Source organism: Erinaceus europaeus, chromosome 12, assembly GCF_950295315.1.
Source record: "Erinaceus europaeus chromosome 12, mEriEur2.1, whole genome shotgun sequence".
In the NCBI taxonomy this organism is placed as follows: domain Eukaryota; kingdom Metazoa; phylum Chordata; class Mammalia; order Eulipotyphla; family Erinaceidae; genus Erinaceus; species Erinaceus europaeus.
In genome coordinates, this window is record NC_080173.1 from 29667000 (window position 1) to 29682577 (window position 15578).

General features: G+C 36.5%; 1 pseudogene; it reads right to left on the reverse strand.

Annotated features, from left to right (window-relative positions):
- Positions 1-593: 593 nt before the first annotated feature.
- LOC103127032 (large ribosomal subunit protein uL18-like) overlaps positions 594-15578 on the reverse strand; it is a 142734-nt pseudogene continuing 127749 nt past the window's right edge.

Here is a 15578-nt window from a genome sequence, read left to right on the forward strand (position 1 = left end):
AGGTGGTAGTGCACCTGGTTAAGTGCACACATTATAGTACACAAGGACCAAGGTTCAAGCCCCTGGTCCCTACTTACAGAGGGAAAGCTTCACAAGTGGTGAAGTAGTGCTGCAGGTGTCTTATCTCTTTTGCTCTCTATATCTCCCGCCCCTCTCAATTTCTCTCTGTCTCTATCCAATATTAAATAAATAAACTTCTTTAAAAATTAATTTGATAATTTTGTTCTACTCAATAGTTTTCCAGGGATATTGCTCTGTTAATTAGCTCCTTTATTTTACAAATAAAATAGTGTTTTTATTACATATAGAAATTCAACTCTGGTTATTAATTCAATTAATCCATTTGCATAATTAATTAGTATATATTTTAGGTAGCTATCCACAGAGGCTTTTTTTCCCTCTTGCATTGTTTTCATAGAAGCAAACGATTTGAATACGCCATCAATTATTTTTTCTAATCCAAATATTTTTTAAGAATTGCATAATACTTTCAGCCATAATATAACTTTGTGAAAATCTATTGGTAACTAAAATAAAATTAATCTATATCATACTTTGCCAAGTGAGCAACTCAGGTTCAAATTTGGCCTACATCACAGTGAATAAGCATCAGTGTTGTGGTTCCTATTCCTGTTTCTCTTTACTTCAATCCATCTGAAAAAGTAAACAAGAAAATTAATTTGTGTCAGTCCTATTACAAAATATGTGCAATGTAACCAAGTAGTTTGACTTATTTTCTTTCATCAAATGAAGACATTTTCTTCTTTAATATTTTATTAAACTCCAGAGAAGCTTATAGTTATGAAAAATAAGATCTTTCATCATTTGGGTAATTTTTTTTCTTCTCTTTTATCCTTAGTGGTGAAAAGCCTCACCTAGATAGGGTAGAAATGCTCCAGTTCTGCTTGACTCTTTCTCTAGATGAAACCAGTAAGCAGTTACATTGACAGTTGACATCATTTTTCCTATATAATTTCACTTAGGCAATCCCACAAATGTGCATGCCTTATCAAAATTATAGCATTAAATATGGCATTTTTGTTATTGAGGTTGATTTTTGCTCCATTTCCCTATTATTGATAACTGAATACTATTATTCAAAAAAGTTGAAAGCTCTTTTAGTTTGTTTTTCTATAATGCCCTGTAAGCAGTTAAAATAGATGGGATGCTTATCTACTTGCATTTTGACACAATAAATATTCCTCATACTTCTTCAAAGACACATTCAGAAAAATACCTACAATAGTTTAGTGTTTTGTAGGAGTACTTAGGATTGCTAAAAGCAATGCATTATAGTAAAAATGGGAAAATTTGTCTTGATGGTGGTCTGTTCTTTTTTGTGTGTTTGTTCTAATTGCAAAATAACTTGTTCCCCCAAGAAAGATGAGTTTAGATACATTACTACCATAAGAAAATGTTCTGTTCTTTATGCAGCTAGAGTAAAGTACTACTTAGTTGTTAAAATCCTAGTGATTCTTATGAGATTAGGTAGCAAAACAAACTTTCCATGATAAAGAAATATAGAAATACTTCAATTGGTATAGCTTCTCATTATAAGCATCTGAAGTTCAAGGTTATATTGATTACTATTATTTGTTAAAGCAGAAACCAATTTAAATTATACCTAGATAGTTGCCACATTTGATCAATTGAATTATATAAATATTTGATTTCATGAGTACTTAAAAAGTATGCATTTGTCTTGATTTTATTTGTCTTTGTAACTATTATTTCTCTCTGAAAATAAGACACCAAAGTTCCCTCAAGGTCTTAGGAGATTGGTTGGTCACTTATTTCTCTTCTCTTTTCCTCTCTCTCTCTCTCTCTCTCTGTCTCCATCTTTTCCCCTTCTTTTTTTTTTGCAAGTTCATATGTTTCAATGTTCTATATTCCACATATGAGTGTAACTATCCAGTAGTTGTCTTTCACTTCCCAAATATCTTACTTTACATGTAATCACTTATCTTTACAGGTAAATTGGTGTATAAGAAATTTTATACTAGCAACTTTCTTAGCTTATTAAATATCTCTAACTGGTTGGCTTCTTTAGTTTTTGTTTCACATTGCAAGCTAAATAAGAGGTTAAAAGGAGAAGGAATATAATTGTTTTATATCCTTACCCCTGTTCCTAAACATCAAAATAAGTTTTATAATAACCTAAGCAATCCAGTATTATTATCAATAACAATTAACATTGCCTTAGTTATCAGAAAACAGATGTAGGTTCTAGGCAGCGTAAGCAAAGATGGAATTTATTATCAAACTTTGACATAGCTTGCCCTAAGAGTATAAGGAACAGAATGAGAGATGGGAATAGAGAGGAAGCATGGTAGAGTTGGGATTAGAGACTGTAAATTATACTTAATAGTTATGAGAGCACCACTATTAAAAGAAAGCTTACAGTTATTTATAGTCTCTTGGTTACTATAACCAATATTTAAATTTCAAGGAAAGGATTTCCAGTTGATCTACTTTCAGAATGTGCTCAATCTTGACTAAGGCTCATCCTAACTGATATTTGCCAAAAATGGGAAAGAAGTTTTTGGGTGCTATTGTCAAAAAATAAGATAATAATAATATTTGGACTACAGGAAGCAATAAACACTTTGTATAAATTTTCCTATCCTTCTTTTGAATTTGGCTTCTCCACAGAGTCTGACAACTTAAATGGAAAGTGCTTATTGAGATTGATCTTCACATGAAAATGATTAACTTGATCCACAACCATACAGGAAACGCAAACGATAAAGAAAGGAAGCTAATAAAGGAAATTGATTTATTTGAAGGGCTGTGTGCCTCTTTCACTTTCCTGTGTATAACAGGACAGAATCAGTGACAATCTTGGCTCCAGCAGTCTGCTGGACCAGCAGTAATAGGTTTCAGCCACGCCTCGTTTGATTGTATTTTGTCTCACAAGAAAGGACAAGGCAACTTTGACTTTACATGTAAGATGCCTGGTTCTTAAGATCAAGAACTTTTTAGATGAACACTCTTAATGGCATAAGAGGAATGTAATTTACCATTTGTATGCCTTATATATATGCTTAAATATTGGACCAATCTGATAAAACAGTCATGGAGCAACATTTATCATTTTACTAATTGTTTTAAAAGTGGAGGATATACATGTAGTTACTATTAAAAACCAGTACAGACATATGGAAATAACAAAACTCTTTGTGCTTTTCCAAATTCTACCACTTAGTATATATATATGTAAAGTTTATTGTTATTGTCTTGTTAACTGATGAGGAAACTGAGAGTGAGAAAGTGAAAGAGGCACACAGCCCTTCAGATAAATCAGTTGTGAAAAGACAATAAGCTCATCACTGGTGGCAGGCAACAGAAATCAGCCTTGCTCAAAGGTTTCTCAACCTTTGCGCTACTGAGATTTTAGAAGAGCCACTGTTTTGGCACTGTACAGTGTTTAACACCAACCTTGACCTTTCTTGATAAATGTCAATAGCGCCCTTTAAGTGTGAGAGCAAAAATGTTTATAACAAATTACAAAATATCCCTGAGTAAAGTATGAAAAGATCACAAATATATATATCCTCTAGTTGAGAACCACTGTTCTAGTTAGTTTTGAAAGCAAAAAAAAAAGATGTGTATTGTATCTCTGCTACTACTGACCCTGAGACCTGAACGACCTTCTACACACAATCTCAGAAACTGAATTCGTATCCATCCTCTAGTCGCCTTCCATTTCTTTCTGAGTATATCAAAAGCAAAGCTTAAGTCACAGGACTTTGACCCCACAGAATATCAGCCTTGGGAGGTGCTGGGCTAGCGTTGCGTGCTGGAGAGAGAGATGATCCAGGAACTAAGCTCCTGGCGGCAGCAATACAAATCTTTATTCATGCGGGAGCCCCAGAGTTGGGCATGAGTGCAGCGGGTTAGGCCACGTGGAGCCAAAAACTGCAATGGCCAGTGTCCACCTCCCTCTGCATGCCTGCCCTCCTCTAGGTTGGGACGTGGAAGAGAGAAGAGAAGAGAGAGAAACCAGAAACAGAAGTTGGCTTTATAGCCAACTATGATTGCAGGTGTGAGAATAGAGAAGAGTCATGGTTTTACATCTTCTGACAGATGCGGTCTCATTAGATAGAAATATGATCCAAAGCAACAAGTGCTATAATGGAGAAAGGAACAAAGAACTACCTGCATGATTTTGGTGAATGGAACATTTGGCGGGGCTCTGGGAATGTGACACAGAATAGTGACTTAATTTTTTTTTTTCATTTTGTGCTTTTTTGGTTTTTTTTTGTTCGTTTGTTTTAGATATTAATGATTTAACATTGTTTTATGGAATTGATAGGTTTCAGGAGTATTTTGGTGTGGGATATAGAGGTAGAGATATTTAAATTCCTTTTAAATAGTACTTTTCCTCTAAATCAGGAAGAGTCTTTGCTACTGCCATATCTCAAAACAATGACTAGTATATGCTTAGTGGATTGAAATAATAGATTCTCACCTACAGGGTATCAATTTAAAATATACTTTTTGTTAAGATAAAAAATAACCCTGATATTCTAAGTTGGAGATCTGAGATTCTGAATCCTTCACAGTTCTGGTACCTTACTATTTGTTGACTGACAGTCTTCTTGTTCTGTTTTATCACCACAGAGTTCCTTGCTGCTGCCTGGGGAGCTCTAAGTTACATAATCTATCCCTCTTCAAAGGAAGAGAGAATAGGGACATAGAGGTGTTAAAGAAAATTTAACACCTAGAGTCCTTCTTTGATCTATATGCACAAATCTTTACTAGAGTGGGAATTTTTTAAGCTAGTATATTAGGTTATTAGAAATTATTTTTAGTTCATTTTGATATATATATATATATATATATATATATATTTGACTGGAATAAATACTCCTTAGGAATTTTTAAATGTAACTCTCTTAAAGGATTCAATGATACCAGATACCAAATAGATCAATCAGCATTCTTTGTCTTCTCTCCAAGGACAATTTGTGTTACAGATACCTTTCCCCTCATTCTTCCTCTTTCAGAATTGAATGTAGTGCTACTTACAGAGGTTTAGGAACTGTTGTAAATAGTGCTCTAAGCAAAGACCTAGTATGTACACATTTCTGTTGGCTGTCACAGGATGCTTCTCAAGAAAGGAAGCCTAACAGTATATAGTTCAAATCCTATTGAAAGAAAATCTAAATATAGGCAAGTCCTAAGATTATGTAGTAATAATAATAATTATTATATTATTGTTATAAATAGTTAATATAGATAATAGTTATATTATTCTTGTTCCTACTTTTATGTCACTAGAATTTTGCTGGAGTTCTATGTCTAGTGATTCCACAACCCAGGGCAGGCCTCTACCTTTTTTTTCCTTTTTAGATTGAAACTGAGGGAAAGGCAGAGAAGGAGATGTACCACAGCATTGCTCCACCAGTTGTGAAGCTTCCTTTTTGCATGGTGCTCCCATTTAGTGGTCTAGGTCTCTAATCCAGGTCCTTGCACATGGGGAGGTGTGTGCTTTACACAGTGAACCATCTTCTTTCCTCTTCCTCAGATAAATCCACTAACCAACATGCTTAAAGCTACATGAAGACAAGTCAACCACTGATTATTTCCTTGCCCTGCTCTGTCATTACAATTCTGCTTTTTCAAACTGGTTATGTCAGTGCTGCTTTCAAACCCTCAGTCCCTACCCATAGAGAACGGTGAAACAGTGCTGTAGATGTCTCTCTCTCTCCCTCTATATCACTTTATCTTTCATTCTCTATTAAAAACAGAAAGAGAAATGAAAAATGGCTGCCAGTAATGGTGGAGTTCTGCAGTCCCAGAAGTAACTCTGTTGGCAAAAAATACATATGCATGTATTAATATAAAAACAAAATTAAATTGAATTAACAAGAGTTAGCTACTGTGTTTAACAATGAAGATAAAGTGACTAATATTTTCTGCCCTTAAAGGATTAAAAATCTGAATGTTTTATTTTTAGACTACATAGTTTTCAGTCCTCAAATTACCTTAATATATCCAGGTAAAACACTGTACTTTCCTAAAACAGCATCAGTCTTTCTGCTGTGTGATTTAGATTATTTGAAAGTGTCTGTCAGAAATCTCATGCATATATTGCAGTAATAATTTTAAATGAATAAAAGTAATCACTTATAAGACTGAACCTTATATTTCTCAATGTCAGCCAGCAAAGAAGCGAAACAAATTTTAGAATTAGTGTTCTCTGTAAATGACACCATTTCCTGATTTTATTAGTTTTATATAGTACAAAAGTGACTGTACCTCAATTTTATAATAAATAATATGACCCTAAACCTGGAAATGTACATGGTGTCAGTCATGGAATCCAGTCAGAATTTTGATGTTGAAATTCCCATCACAGTTGACTTATGCCACCCACATATGCTTTGGAAAACTTCCTCCCTGCTTTTCAACTGACTGAAGGTTATTCTTAGATTTAGACTAGAAACAAAAATTATGAGTGACAAGACCAGATGCATTTTACTTCACTTATGAATACAGTTTGGTGGGGGTGTTTTTCTTTTTTCTTCCCCTTTAAAACTCTTCCTTAAGTAGAATATAAGATGAGAAATATCAGGAGGTGGGTGGATTTGGAGAGAAGGGTAAAACAACAACTCCTTCATAGGACACTTAGTAATCAGGCAGGCGGTTGTTTCTTTAGTTAGAGATGTGAAAGTGGCAGGCTGACCAGCTTGAGGGTGACCATCATTAAAGATTGGTATGTTTCTTTTTTAAAAAATTATTTTATTATCTTTATTTATTCGATAGAAACAGCCAGAAATTGAGAGGGAAGGAGGAGACAGAGAGACACCTGCAGCCCTGCTTCACCACTTGCAAAGCTTTCCCCCTGCAGGTGGGGGTCAGGGGCTCGAACCCGGGTCCTTATGCACTGTAACATGTCGCTCAACAATGTGCACCACCACCCGGCCCCAGATTGGAATGTTTCTATGAAAGAATTCAGAGACCAGCTGACCCAGGACACTCAACTGTTTAAGTATTCCATTAAACCTCAAAAGAGTAAGCCCTGAAAAGAGAAACTTTTGCAGAATTATATTTGTTCGATTTCTCTCAAAACTCATTTGAAATCTACTCTGTTCTTTAGCTTTTTTCTTTTTTTCCAACCACTTTTGCAGTCAAACTTGAAATGTTCAAGTCTGATCAAGTCTCAGGAGGAAAAAAATGGTGTACACAGATGATTTAATGAAAGGGATTTTAGTAAAGAGATTATAGGGAGTCCAGCGATAGTGCAGTGGGTTAAGTGCAGGTGGCGCAAAGCGCAAGGACCAGCTTAAGGATCCTGGTTCGAGCCCCGGATCTCCACCTGCAGGGGAGTCGCTTCACAGGCAGTGAAGCAGGTCTGTAGGTGTCTATCTTTCTCTCCCCCTTTCTGTCTTCCCCTCCTCTGTCCATTTCTCTCTGTCCTATCTAACAACATCAATAACAACAACAATAATAACTACAACAGTAAAGCAACAAGGACAACAAAAGGGAAAAAATAAATAAATAATTTAAAAAAAAAGAGAGAGAGACTATAAGCAATAGAAGGAAGGCTGTACCACCTCTAAGCCTAGAGGGACAAATGTGTTACCAGAACCACACAGAAACTGATCCTATAAAAGGTTCTTGAAGGAGCTATAATAGAAGTTAGGTGGAAAATGGGGAAATTTGAATAACCCACCTTCTCTCCTTACTGGCCTATTTCTCTTAGGGGTGTTTCTCATTGACTAAAGTAACCAAAGTCCAAAGATCAAAGAACCTGGCATGCTATAAATAACTTTTCAAAATACTAAGCAGAGAATGAGCCTAAAAGCAAACAGAGAATGAGCAACACAACTACCTTTCACTTGTATGATACCATTTTGGAGATTACATGCATTTCAGCAAATTAACTTGCATTTCCCCTAGAAAAATAGACCTAAACTATTCATAATAGTTATATTGAGCAGTAACTATAAGCAAAGCAAAAATAATCACTGCAAATGCATAGAAAAAATATCACCATGGACAGATACCTCAAATCTTACAGTATGTGGGAGACAGAATCAATGACTCCAGGGGTAGGCAAATCATATACTAACCAAGTCAAATAGTCTGGACTATAGATATTAGGGAGTGCAGGGTCAGTTAACAACTGTTTAGTACTTGCTCAGACTAAAGACAGCAATTGCTCTGTAGTAGCAAGGAATTCATGGTTGTTGTTTTTTACATATCTCACATTTAACCACCCTCCAACAAAAATGCATAAATTAATAAAAGATTAATTCACCAATAAGGAAATTAAAAAACGCATAGCTGGATTAAAACATGAAATATTTAAATTTTTAAAACGGTTTTTATATTTATTTATTTTCACTTTTGTTGCTCTTGTTTTTTATTGTAGTTGTAGTTATTAATATTGTTATTGATGTCGTCGTTGTTGGATAGGACAGAGAGAAATGGAGAGAGGAGGGGAAGACAGAGAGGGGGAAAAACAGACACCTACAGACCTGCTTCGCCACCTGTGAAGCAACCTCCCTGCAGGTGGGGAGCTGGGATTCTTCAGCTGTCTTTTGCCCTTAGCACCCTTAAACAGCTGTGCTACTGCCCGACTCCCAAAATACTTAAAATGTAAGTGTTGACAATTAATTCATTTTTTTCTTTCTAAAGACCCTGCGTTTATGCTAACAAAGTCCTCTTTTGAAATCTGACTGAGTCTCAAGCTCTTTGGTCTACTAAGCATCCCTGTCTGACTCAAAAGGATATGGTGTAATAGGACTCACTGTGAAGTTAGTGTCTACCCTCAGTAATTTCACTCTTTCTGAGGCTTTGCTCTCTCATCTCATTCTGTCTACTTCTCTGTGGTCATGGGTCTTCCTACTCAGCCTTTTGCACTTGCTTACAAGTAAATGCCACTTACTTATTCCTCTTATCCCCAGAACACTGCTAAGTCAACGTGATTGTGTGTGTGTGTGTGTGTGTGTGTGTGTGTGTGTGTGTGTGTGAAAGAGAGAGAGAGAGAGAGAGAGAGAGAGAGAGAGAGAGAGAAGGCTTTTTCTGGAACAGAGGTTTATAATATAAAAAAGCAAGAATTAACTACCAATGGAAAGTCTGATACCTCCAGTTTGAGCATCCTCTTGTATAATTCTTCTCCTTGAATGTTTTCCTTGCTGTGGATCTAGCAGTCATTCTAGGCTTTGTATTCCTATTCCTATTTTAAGTTTAATTGTGTTGTCCACTCCTACTCCCTGCTTCACTGTAGTACTTCAAGGCAACTCTAGTATAAATCTGTGCTATATATTCCAATTACTGTCTTATTCTTTGTTGCAACTTCTCTAACTTTAGGCTAGGCCCTTACATAAGTGAAGGACCCACTGAAACATACAGTCCTACTTAAAGGAACATTTACTTCTCTCCCCTGAATGCTTCCATGCTCACAGAGCAGCAAGCTTAGTCACCAGTGATTTACATAATGCACCTCTTCTGTCCTCTTCCTGTAATAGAACTGCCTGCTTCAAACTTCTTCCTGAAAGCAGAAAGCAGTCAATTACTCTGAATTAAGAAGCAGTGTTTACATCCAAAAAAACTCAACCTCTGAGAAGTTTAGCAGTAGGTACTACCAGGGACAACTTGATGAGATATACAAAACTTTCTTTAAGAAGGTATATATATATATATATATATATATATATATATATATATATATATATATATATCCTAGTTGATGAGATAGGCAATGGTTTCAAGGCTAAAATGTGACTGCAATTACACACATAGTTGTTGCAAATGATGCCCTACACTGTATTTTTGTTTATTATAGTCTAGAGGGAAATAAATTGCCACCTTATTGCCAGTCAATTTTTTCTCAGGAAAAAGTAAATTATCCTCTGAAAGGGATTATTCACTGCTCATCTCTTTGATTGCTCCATTGTGTATATGACTGGTAGACTGCCAGCTGACCATGAACAAGGTGTGTCTGTCCTCCAGATCCCAGGCACAGTCAGTCCAAAGTTGGATATGTGTCACTAGACAAGTGTGCTGATTGCAGTTAGCATCCCAGTCCTTCCAGTCAGTCTGGGAGTAGTAACCACCCAAGGCAAGCTCTCTGTCCTGATAAGCTTACTTTCTGGAAAAACCAGTTCCTCTTCATCCAGTGTTAAACAATGCCACTCCCTCCATCCTGAGAGTTAAATATGGGTGAACATGATATATTTACTTTAAAACTAGGGGAAGTTCCCGTAGAAAAGAAAATGAGGGTGGTTTTGTGCTAACAAAACAGAAACTATAATGAGAGGGAAGTATTCCTAGGATTTAAAATATACTTTAAGCTGTACTTCAAAGATAAAGGGAAAGAATAGAGATAAAAAAATAGAAGTTGCAAGCCTGACTTTCCAGATTCTATCTTCATCATTGCACATAACTAAGTGGAAAGTGCTTTGGTCTTCTCTTTCATAGAAAGAAAAAATAGCAAATCATTCTTTTTTTTTTTTTTAACAAAAGTTTTTGTTTTTTTTTTTTTTTAAGAGAAATCATTAGGTTCTTGATTGGCAACTTTACTCTGCAAGGACCAAAAAAGTGTATTATATTCTGAAAGGGACTGATTATCTCATTCCAAATAAATATGTTGCCATTGGTTTTCAAAACCTCTGTGCTGAGCATGCATAGTACTTAGTTCTCAGAATATTATAAAATTGTAGTCTCATTTTTTCTCTTACTCTATCACTGTTTCTCTCACAGATCCAGGGCCACACCACTGTTGGACACTTTTCCTATTCAGATAGGTAGACAAAGAGAAGAGAAACTAACAGGAGGAAGAAATACTGTAGTGCTGATAACTTCCTCCATTGCCATACCGCTTTCCATATGGTGCCATCTCTGGGTTCAGATCTCTGCCACACATGGTAAGTCATATGCCTTACCTCGTGAGATAACACTCAGACCCAGAATTTTATTTTTATGTATAACATTTGCTTCCTTTAATGTTTATTTCTGAAATTTTATACTTATATAACTGCTTTATTTCTATTTATAAATTTAGAGCCTTTTCTTAAAACACCTCTGATTTATTTTGCAAACACATATTTTGTTTTCACACATGTGATATATAAATGTGACTTTATTTTGTTCCAGTTGTGAGAGATGGTTAGGTCTTCTCTTGAAAAGAACATGAATACAGCTGTTTAATACAAAGATTCTTTTTATAAATTGTTATCCATGACCACCTGTGGCCAGTAGTTTTATATTATTTAGGTCAGGTCCTTGCAGTGGGAGAAGGGTGAATGGGGCATGCTGCTACCTGATGGCCACTGTTGACAGCACACCCTTTTGCAAAAGAATAAATGCCTTGCTTCAACTCCTTATTTTTTGCCTTAAAAAGTAATTTAATTGGACATCATTTACAACATAGTGAAATAAAACAGACTGATACTTAGTACCTTCTCCTATGTGACTTGATTATTGATATATAGTAACCTTAATATTTCCAGATATATTAACTGGAAAATCCACTAAGTATTTAGATTCAGACAGAAATTATAACATTTAATTAATGTAGATACATTTCATAACATGCTTATTTAGTTCCAATAAAGCAGGTTGAGTATTTTTTGAAAAGTGTACTTTGGTGAATATTGGGTTGTCAGAAATGTCATGATGTCTTCTTTTAAGATATTCCTTTTTATTATTTATTATTTATTTATTTATTGGATAGAGACAGAAATCAAGAGGGAATGTGGAAATTGAGAGGGAAAGAGACACTTGCAGCAACGTTTATGAAACTTTCTCCTCTGCAGAGGGGAACCAGTACTTTGAACCCAGATTCTTGCATGTTGTTAAGACCTGGTGCTTGCCTGTCTTCTGTTTCATGCAAAAAAATATATCGTGGTTTCTCCAACAACCAAGTATTTCTATAAGTGTAGCTGTTACCTGTTGGTATGCTTCTAGTTCTGCTTCTGGGACCCCTTCTGTTACATTGCTTGACGTTGTGGTCTATTTACATGGTCATTCTATTACATTGGTTTGGTCTCACTCCCCCTGCCTCTGGGAGATTTTGGTTTAGTCCTCTCTGGTTCGTGCTTTTTCCTTCTCTCCGCCCCCTACTATGTATTGTCCCTTGGTTCTTAACTCTTCTGCAGGAGGAGAGATGCAGGAGAGAATTGTGTTGTGATTAGGTTGTTGGACTGCATCCCTGCTCGTGAATAAAGATTGAACTGCGTTCTCAGCTCAACCATGAGTCTCCCGCCTGCGAAGCCAGCCCGGCGAAAACAGTTACCTATATGGTTAAATGGGCAAAATATGCATGTCTTTGTCAAATTTTCAATTAGCATTTGTTAACTGTCATACTTGACGTAAAAGATATTCCTTGCCATTTGTGGTGTGCATGCTTTATTTTTACTTGCTGTATTATATTCTTGTCTGTCTGGGATTTTACTTGGAGTGAGGACACTTGGCAATTTTGGCATGCGATTTTTTTGGGGGGGAGGGATGATGAAAACTGAAAATAAAGAGTCTCCTACCTCCTCCAACCAAATTAACCTCTAATATAAAATAAAATATTTACTGCACTTTTTCCTCTTATTACTCCCTCATCTACTTTTCCAGAAAGCACAAGGTTTTACTCTTTCTCGAGCATCATATAGTTACAGACTATATCCCTGCATGAGAGTGACAGAGATCATGTGCAGTGTGATAATAAGTATCATCTAATGCAGTAGGCGCTGTCAGAACAAAGACAGTTATGAATTGTTTTGATGGAATAATTGCTTCAAGTGTCAAGTTATCAAGTTCATACTCTGAGTACCAGAGGTAGATTGAATTGTTGCTGCACACTGACTTGCCTGCTTAATAAGTTTATAATTATGGACCAAAGGGTGGGTTATTCTCTGTAAATGTGAACAGTGTTGATGCTTATCACACTGAGTGAAATGGAGTCTCGACCCAGTTATTGTGTACCCCGATGGATAGGGAACTCAGTGTACATAACTACTCCCTGTTTGTGTGATCTGTGATGTATTCGGAGCTGGGATCTGGGTTGTGGTGGTTTCAGCAGTCAATTTGAGATAGCTGTTACCAGTGATCATAGGTTATGTGTCTCTGAAGACACATTTTTTAAATTTTTTTATTTATAAAAAGGAAAGAAAGCAGAAGTACACAAAAGTCTGCAGAGAGTACCCCCCCCCAACACTTCATCTGCACTTTTCCAGCCTTTAGGTCCATGATTGTTCAACAATTTGTTTGGCTTTGTATGTTAACCCTCTTTTCAGCCACCAGGTCCAGGATGCCAGCAGGATGCCGACCAGACTTCCCTGGACTGATGACCCCACCATTGTGTCCTGGAGCTCTGCTTCCCCAGAGCCCCACCCTACTAAGGAAAGAGAGAGGCAGACTGGGATTATGGATCGACCAGTCAACGCCCATGTTCAGCGGGGAAGCAATTACAGAAGACAGACCTTCTGCAACCCACAATGACCCTGGGTCCATGCTCCCAGAGGGATAGAGAATGGGAAAGCTATCAGGGGAGGGGATGGGATTTTGTTAATGTCTCCTTTCTTAAATTAAAAAAAAAAGGAAACATTTACTAAACCATAGGATAAGAGGAGTACAACTCCACACAATTGCCACCACCAGAACTTTGTATCCCATCTCCTCCCCAGTCAAACTGGAAAGAAGTACCACAGGTAATTCCAAAACTCTAACGTAAATAATGTGAAATTATAATTCTGGTGTCTGATTTGTTAATGAAACTAAACAAAGGGCACCTGTCATTTGCTCTTTATTCTAGCTGAAATCAGGAACTCATCTTGGAATGGATTACTTTCTCAACCTGTCAGATATATTTTTGCCTTTAGCCCATTCTCAACTCTTGCACATGCTATTCTCTGTTCTGAGCATAAATTGGTTTTGTGATGATTCTCTGCCTGATTCATAAATTCTTTGTCTTCTGGGGCCATGTGGTGGTGCACGTGTTGAACACACATCCCCTATGGAGCTGTAGGCTGTAGGCTGGTGAGTTGTGCAAAGCAATATATATGCTCTCCGGGGCACACCACTACCTGGCTTCTGGGATATATTTTAATATAATATAAATATCAGGTACCTTTGTGGAAAAATCGGAACTCTTATAACATCTAGCTTTTTATCTTTTCAAAAACCATATAGTTATGCTGAAGACCTAATGAACTAGACCACTCACAATGTTTAGTTAAGTTCCTGGCACACAGTAATGTTATCTTATCTAATGATCATGATGATGTGGACGATCTATGCTATAGGAGCCTATAACTTGTAGGAATTATCACACAGAATATTACTACTAGATCTATAGTTTCATTTTAGCTCTTCATAGTAAATTCCACTTTTACCCTTTTAACTGAGTTCTGTATAGTCCCATCCAACGTTCTTCTGTCACCATAAATGTGTTTCTCTGAAGATCAGATTCTCTTCCTTGCCTTCTTATTATCTATTTTCTTATAGTATCATTGACCTGCAGGATCCTGCAATAGTATTTGCATACTTCTAAGTAGTACTTTTCCCTCTCATTTCTGTAATAACCAAAGCCCTATTTGCCAATTCACAGCCATTTTGTTCTATTATTAACTAAGGTTTACAGAACAAATGTCAGGCACCATCTTTCACAATTCTAATCAATTTAAGTGTTGGTGGTGATGCTGCTGATGACAGCACAGCTGAGAGTTTGTTACTTCGGGGGGCCAGGTGGTGGTGCACCTGGCTGAATGCACATGTTATAATGTACAAGGAACTGGGTTTGAGTCCCCAGTCTCCTCCTTCAGGGGAAAAGCTTTGTGAAGCAGTGCTGTAGGTGTCTTTCTGTCTCTCTCCCTCTCTATCACCGCCTTCCTTCTAAATTTCTAGCTGTCTTTATCCAATAAATAAATAAAGATAATTAAAAAGTTAACAAAAGAGATTTTACTTTGTACCAGGGAAGATACTTAGGTTGTGGCATGTATTACCTTACCTGTTCTTCATAGCAACCCTCTCTTATAAATAGTGTTCTCCCTTCATTCTTCTTCTTCTAGCGTTTGCCCTTCTTCCGTAGCCAGTCAACAGCATCAGGTTGAGCCTGATGTAAAGTTTCGAGACCTCCTTTGAATCTGGAGAGGTGGCAGTTGTTGACTATGTGGGTCATAGTCTGTCTGTAGCCGCAGGGGCCCTTCGTAAAATGGAACACCTAAACTCATAATATTAACTGTCCTGCTAAAAGCTATGGAAACTTAGTAACATTAGGGTAGAACTTAGTGTAACAGGTGTCTTGGACCTAATGATTCTCTGGTAACTACCTAGCTTTTCTACCTCTCTTGCTCAAATGCTTTCTCTGCTTTCAGTGTCAGTTCTTTTGAGTCTGGGCACTGTTGATAATAGATTGCTATAGTATTCATAGGAGCTAACTGCAAGGATTGGTGTTTAGAGTTAAGATAAATTACATCAGTGAGAATTTATATACAGAAATTGTGTGCAGAGAGGGTTGATTCATTCCTTATAAGGAAGCTAAAATATTTTTTCTTTTTTTGTATGTCTCGAAGTTTTTCTTTCTTTCTTTATTTTTTAATTAAGAAAGGATTAATTAACAAAACCATAGGATA